A 7,935-nucleotide genomic window follows, 5' to 3' on the forward strand; every position below is an offset into this window, starting at 1 on the left:
GGCTCCTGTGCCTTTTGACTTATTCTACCACTTTTTGTGTGTGTGGTTCTTATTTTCTGTCTCACATGCATCTTGTACAGTCCTTGCCCTAACCCCAGGATCAGCCACTTCAATATTTGTGTTCAATATTTTTTTCCTTGGCCTTACAGTATATAGTCAAAATATTTTTTTTTCCAAAGTTGCTTAGGTTAGTTCTTTTCTGCTGCCACTCCCAGTATGGTTATGTTGTTCATTCATAACACAGGGCTGGTAACTATTTTCATCTTTGTATTAGTTTCCAAAGGCTGCTATAACCAGGTATCACTGGGTACTTAGGCTGGGTGACTTCAACAACAGAAATCCACTGTCTCACAGGGCTGGAGGCTGGGAGTCTGAGATCAAGGTATAGGCAGCATTGGACCCATTGCTTTTAGAGGCATCATCTTGATCTCTTCCTTCATTGTTGGGGTCCAGCCCCAGCAGGTCCAGGGGTTCCCAAAGGTGTGGACGGAGTCGGCGAAGAAGGAATGACACGGAGACAGCGTTAGGTTGATCAGCATAGCGAGGTTCTCTCTTTATTCTCCTGTTACATCTGTATTTATACCATTTGATTTTAATCCTATTGATTCTATTCCAAAGGTTAGGGTGTTTGTTATATCCATTCCAAGTTCACTACTCTATTGTTCTGTTAAACTACAAGGAAGTAACTGAAGGAGATTATCCTAAGTAAAGATTATATAGCTTAAGCATGATTGTTCGTAGTTAAAGTGATTAACTACCCGCCTGGCACTTAGTTAAGGGTTTACTGATTCCCTTCCTTAGTCCTGTTAATCCCTAACTCCAGGGAAAAATCCCCACCTGGGGAAACAACCTTTCTCGGAGAGGTGACATTGGTTCAAACACCGCTAAGAAGAGGAGCAAACATATTAAGAACAGTATGCCATATACCCCAGGTCCCTTGAAACATATGCTGTGCAGATGTTTCTTCCCTGCAGCAACTGTGTCAAGCAGCAAGGATGGACCGGCTTCCAGAAAATTCCCCCTTTTTTATTTTTTAAATGACAGCGCGTGTAAATCAGCGGCCACCTCTCGGATTGGGTTGTTTAAGACTCGGAAGACCTGTTTGTGACTTTGCCAACAGGTCAGTCCGAGGCTTAACCCTATATCGGCTCCCCACACTTCATCTTCACAGGGCGTTCTCCCTACACATGTCTGTGTCCAGATTTCCCCCTTTCATTAAGGACATCAGCTGTATTGGATTAGGGGCCCACCCTACTCCAAAATGACCTCAGTTTAAATTAACTCATTATATCTGCAACAATCCTATTCCCAAATAAGGCCACACTTTGAAGTACTGGGGGCTAAGACTTGGACAGATAAATTTTTAAAGGAAGAAAAAGCCCCCAACTGGTAGTGGAAACTGCCTGATCGTCCCTAACCACCTCTGCCTGCCTGCCTGCCTGATCACCCCTAACTTCCCCTACCGGTCTGATTACCCCTAACTGCTCCCCTGCTGGCCTGATTGTCCCTAACCGCCTCTGCCTGCCTGCCTGCCTGATCACCCCTAACTTCCCTTACCAGTCTGATTACCCCTAACTGCTCCCCTGCTGGCCTGATTGTCCCTAACCGCCTCTGCCTTGCCCTGCAGAGGAGAATACTGGTAACTTGAATTACTCATATGCCACATGTTAGATCCAAAGCAGTGGTTCCTAGGAGGTTGGACCATCGCTGTTTCTGCCAAATGGATATATGAGAGGAAAGATACAGAATGAGCTATAGCCCCTGCTTCTGTATTGGTTCTGAGGTGTTGGCAAAAAATGTCCAGCCTATAGAAAACTTTTATAAGAGTTCGAGCCAAAATTTTGAGGACATGCCCCAAAGCAAGAGATCAAAGGATTGAGAAACGTGCTGGGGAGAATGGCAGTTTTACAGCTTATTTTATATGTTAGAATCAAAGGAGAAGACATAAGGAAGGTGCATGAAATCCATTGGTCATGGATTAAGGAGGCAGGAGAAAGCAAAGCGGGGACACCTCTAGGACCGGACATAAAGGGAACTGGAGGAGCGCATACTTCTTGTGCATTGGTGGGTGCAGGATGGTTACTAATGAACAGTTCCGCACCTGGAGATGGTGTGCGGGGAGCAAGGTAACACTGAGGGTTCTGTGGTCTCATGCCCTGTGCCTTCGAGGGGCCTAGACAAGAAAAGGCTCTGCCATTTCCCCGGATGTCATCCTAGACACGTAAGAACAACGGACAGCCGCTCAGTGGATAGAGTATCAGCCTGCCGACTGAGGGGTCCCAGGTTCGATTCCAGTCAGAGGCACATGCCCAGGTTGTGAGCTCGATCCCCAGTAGGGGGCGTGCAGTAGGCAGCTGATTAATGATTCTCTCTCATCATTGATGTTTCTCTCTCTCTCTCTCTCTCTCTCTCTCTCTCTCTCCCTTCTGCTCTGAAATCAATAAAGTTATTAAAAAATATTATCTCTTTCAAAAAAAAGAACAATGGACAGAGTGCACTGAAGGTGAAGACTGACCTTTGCTAAGGAGCGGGACTAAGGCCTGGGAGGTGACTGCCGCCATGACCTGCCTGCTAGGAATTTGAGATCAGACCCTCCTGTGTGGTCATTCCAGCAACGTGCTCATTTGAAATTAGACAATAAAAATGGATATTAGGAGGCACAAGCCATAATTCGGCTGCTCCTGCCAGCAAGCAAGGTCATAGAGGCACGTGGAGTTTCCATGGCACTCGTAGTAGAAAACCCAGGTTCCAGTTCCAGTTTCCTGGGGGTTAAGAGACATCCCTTTAGAGAGTATGAATCATGGCAAAGGCACTGTGAACCTAGAGCCTGCAACTGTGACCACAGCTTCTCATTCCCAGCTTCCCGACGTAGGCCGGCCAGCTCCTTTGGTGAGCCAGTCTGTGGTGTGGTTCTGTCATTCATTCCTGGGAGCTCAATCAGCTCTTCCAAACCTTCTAACAATTCCCTCATATCTGGTAAGAAATCTGCTGCTGCCAACCGGAGTAGATTCTGTTATCTGCAAGGGAACCTTGACCCATACCATTGGTAACACTTAGCGTCCATGAGGGCTCAGGAAACAGGCCCTTTCTCACCCCACTGATAGGACTCTAAGTTGACGCAATCCTTGTGATGCTTGTTGTGTCTTTAGAATTCTTACCTTTGGATCCTGTTATTCACATCGAGGGCTGAATCCCAAGGAAATGATCAGAGATGCACGCAAAGGTTTGTAATACATAGAAACCATGACGATACTTGACAGTTGTTAAAAAAGAATATTTTAAACCATAGCAAATAACAAGCAAAACTGTTCATAATGCCATGCTCAATGGAAAAGGCCATCTACACACATACATATTTCAGTGCTGTGAGTGAAATGACATGGTGCTTTCGATTTGTTTCAAGGTACTTCAGAAAGAAAAAAAAAAGCAGTGGAGGGAGACAGATGAAACACAACTGGCAAAATGTGGATGATTACTGCAGCCAGGTGTTGGGCACATGGACATTCATTGTAGTTTTCTATCCTATTTTATTATTATTTTTTTTAATCCTCACCCAAGGATATCTTTCCATTGATTTTTAGAGAGAGTGGAAGACAGAGGAAAAGACAGAGAGCAACATCGATGTGAGAGAAACACATAGATAGGTTGTCTCCTGCATGAGCCCTGACCAGGGCCTGGGCCAGGGAGGAGCCTGCAACCGAGGTATGTGCCCTTGACCAGAATCAAACGTAAGACCCTTCAGTCCACTGAGCCAAACTGGCTGGGGTACCCTTTTTTAGGTGTGTCTGAGAATTTCCATAATATAAACTCTTAAAAGTTTAAAAGGAAAATGAAACAGAAAATAAAATTGCATGCATAGTATATGCCTGGTTTTATTATAATATGCATATACCCCCACACACACATAAAAGAGAGACTAAAAACTAAGCCCAAATGAAAAGATCAGGGGTCACCAGGAGTTGGGGGGGATGGAGGGAGGGATGACTAGGCAGAGCACAGAGGATCGTTAGGGCAGTGAACCTATTCTGTACGACACTGTAACGGTGGACACGTGACATTATTCCTTGGTCAAACCAAGAGTGAACCCTAATGTCAACGATGGACTCTGGGTGATAATGATGCTGATCTAGGTTCATCAATTTTCAGAAATATCCCACTCCGGTGGGGGATGCTGATAACGAGGGAAGCTGAGCATGTCTGGGGGCAGGGGGTATATGGGAAATCTCCATTTCTCCCATTGGAATTGGCTGTGAACTGAGAACTGCTCTGAAAAATAACTCTTTTTAAAAAATACATCAAAATGTGAATAGAAGTTATCTCTGAGTGGTGAGATTAGCCTGATGCTAACTTGCTGAAATGTCTATGTGTTGTTATCAATATGTGTATTATGAATGAATATATATATATATATACACATATATATATATATACTAGAGGCCCGGTGCACAAAAATTTGTGCACTCGGCGGGGGGGGGGGGGGGAGGGGGTCCCCCAGCCCGGCCTGTGCCCTCTCGCAGTCTGGGAACCCTCGGGAAAAAAAAGACCTGCTGGCTTAGGCCTGCTCCCGGGTGGCAGAGGGCAGGCCCAATCCCTAAGTGCAGCCCCTGGTCATGCACAGAGCAGGGCGGATCGGAAGGTTGCGATGCCACCCTCAGTCACGCTCAGGGTAGGGCCGATTGGGGGTTGGGGCACCGCCCCCTGTCACACTCAAGGCAGGGTCGATGGGGAGGTTGTGGCGCCACCCCCTGTCATGCACAGAGCAGGGCCGATCAGGGGGTTGGGGCACTGCCCCCTGTCACTCACAGAGCAGGGCCGATCAGGGGGTTGGGGCGCTGCCCCCTGTCACTCACAGAGCAGGGCCCATCAGGGGGGTTGGGGTTCTGTACCCTGTCACACACAGAGCAGGGCCGATCAGGGGGTTGGGGAGCTCCCCCCTGTCATACACAGAGCAGGGCCGATCAGGGGGTTGAGGAGCTCCCCCCTGTCACTCACAGAGTAGGGCCGATAGGGGAGTTGGGGCACCGCCCCCTGTCACACAGAGAGCAGGGCGTATCAAGGGGTTGGGGCGCTGTACCCTGTCACACTCAGGGCAGGGCCAATGGGGAGGTTATGGGTCTACCCTGTCACACACAGAGCAAGGCCTGTAGAGGGGGGTTGGGGTGCCACCCTCTATCACCCACAGAGCAGGGCCGATCAGGGAGTTGGGGCGCCGCCACTGTCACACCCGGGGCAGGGCCGATGGAGAGGTTATGGCTCTACCCTGTCACATACAGAGCAGGGCCCGTGGGGGGGCGGGGGTTGGGGCGCCGCACCCTGTCACACACAGAGCAGGGCCAATCAGGGGGTTGGTGCGCTGCACCCTGTCAAACACAGAGCCGCAGGGCAATCAGGGGGTTGGGGAGCTCCCCCCTATCAGGCACAGAGCAGGGCTGATCAGGGGGTTGGGGCGCCTTCCCCTGTCACACACAGAGCTGCAGGGTGATCAGGGGGTTTGGGCGCTGCCCCCTGTCACGCTGATCCCGGTGCCGGGAGGCATATTACCCTTTTACTATATAGAATAGAGGCCTGGTGCACAGGTGGGGGCCAGCTGGTTTGCCCTGAAGGGTGTCCTGGATCAGGGTGGGGGTCCCCACTGGGGTGCCTGGCCAGGCTGGCTGAGGGGCTGAGGGCTGTTTTCCGGCTGGCAGGTGACTAAAAGCTCCCAACCGCTCCTTGTTTTCTTTTTTTTCTTTTTTTTTTTTTTTATTCTGGGCCAGCTTTAGCTCTGAGGCCTCGCTGCTGAAAACATCGATACAATGTTGCGGTCCGGGGCTGACTGAAAGCCAGTTTCTGGGGTTTTGTTTAGCTTCTTATTTGCAACATAGTACATAGTTGCTTAGAGTTGCAGCTGAGAGGCCTGCAAGTTAGGCGGGGATCGTTGGAGTCTGCAGTCACTGGAGCAAGCAAGCCTCATGTTCGCTTCCAGCTGCCTGGCTGCCGGCCGCCATCTTGGCGGACAGTTAATTTGCATAAGGATATGCTGATTAGCCAATGGGAAGGGTAGCTGTCGTACGCTAATTACCATGTTTCTCTTTTATTAGTGTAGATATATCAAAGGGTGTCTGTTTAAATCAAACTAGCCCAGATAATTTAGAAAATATTTGAATTGCAAGTATGTCAAATTTTATTTACCAAGTTTGACGATAAAGATCAGTAGTCACCCCTAGCCGGCTTGGCTCAGTGGATAGAGCGTCAGCTCTGTGACTGAAGGGTCCTGGGTTCAATTCCAGTCAAAGGCACGTACCTCAGTTGCAGGCTCCTCCCTGGCCAGTTGCAGGAGGCACCAATCAATGTGTTTCTCTCGTATCGATATTTCCCTCTTGCACTCTCTCTAAAAATCAATGGAAAAATATCCTGGGGTGAGGATTAAAAAAAAATAAAAAAAAGATCAGTGATCAGTGGCCAAAGGGGCCATGTGAGGGTCTCCCAGAGCAAGGAAAAAGTTACCCTCAGCGGTGACTGGTAAGACTCCACACATCCGGACACGGATGAGCTCCTTAAAGGCGTGAGACACATCACGAGACGGCCCATAAACAGACTGGGGGTTCAGCGGCCACCCAGGTCCGTCACAAGGAAGGAACTAACCAGCGTGCAGTTTCAGGGAGCAAGGAGGGAATGGGAACATAGCTTAGACTCCCTACCCTGCCGCAGGGCCGCTGTGGGGATCAGAAGGGAGCCAGTGCTGCCTCACTCAGGGAGGGCCAGCAGGGACAAACCGGCCCTGGCCTCGCTCTCCACCTTGGGCTGCCTACCTGGAAATGACACGCTGACGTTCTTTCCATCTTCATAGATGCTTTTCTACTTTTTCCTGGTGAATGAACACCCTGAAGTTCTGCTTCCCATCTCTGCTTCCTTATTCGTTCAGTTTATTCAGCAGGTATTTATAAAGGGCCTACTGTGTGCCGGGCGAGGGAAAGAAAGACGTCACAGCCAACTTCTAGGTCTGGGGGCTGAGCAGCAGAGAGAGTGGTGGTCCACGAACACAGGCATCTGGATGTAGGAACCCCGGAGCCTGGGGGAGAGGACGGGATGCAGAGAGCATTCCGGGGAGTTAGTTGGGGACCACTGGTCCCCAGAGTCTGCCTAGAGATTGGCTTACCACCAGCATTCGAGTTCTGAACCCTGAGACTGAGGATCTGACTCTGACCTGGATGACCCTTTCCTGAGGAGTGGTTCCTCTCCAGGCTGAGTTAGGAGGGTGATCAACTCACAGAGGACCAGCAGAGGGCGCTGGAAACTAGACAGCTCCTAAGGTTGATGTGGTAATGGGTCAATTTCAGCTTTTAGCACATTGAAATAATTGGCAAAGGGTACCACAGCTTGGCTTGTAGCCTGAAACAAACCAGACTCTGTAATAGTTCTACCCTGAAATAGCCGTAAATTTTTCCTGAAATGCAAATAATACAATCAACAAATATTAAAGAAAAATGGATCATGTATGTGATGTAGTTAATGATCTTACGAGATTTCTTTAAACTCACGTGGGTTAGCAAAGAGCCAGTGTTTTAGAAGATACATTTTGTGCCTGAGTAAAATCCCGATCAAGTGTCCTCTGAGCAAGAGTTAAAAATTGATAAAATGTGCACACTAATTACAGTCCATCTGTTTGTGGACAAGTGATATTAACAACTTTTCCCTCCCAACCGGGAGCAAAGTAGTTCTGATGCTGAGAGCTACTCGTAGGGCTTACGTACACAAACCAAAGGAAAGCAAAGGACAAAATAGAAAATGTGTGCAACTCGAGATTTAAAAATCAATTTGTTTCTTCCTTTGCCGTACAGCTTTGTGGAGGATCCAACGAGATGGCCTGCCAGTGTTTGTGAGACCCCACAGAGCCTGGCACACAGCAGGCACTCAATAAATGCCAGTTCTTTTCTTCCTTTGCTCCTTTGTTGA

The sequence above is a fragment of the Myotis lucifugus genome, unplaced genomic scaffold (genome assembly GCF_000147115.1).
Source record: "Myotis lucifugus unplaced genomic scaffold, Myoluc2.0 scaffold_333, whole genome shotgun sequence".
In the NCBI taxonomy this organism is placed as follows: domain Eukaryota; kingdom Metazoa; phylum Chordata; class Mammalia; order Chiroptera; family Vespertilionidae; genus Myotis; species Myotis lucifugus.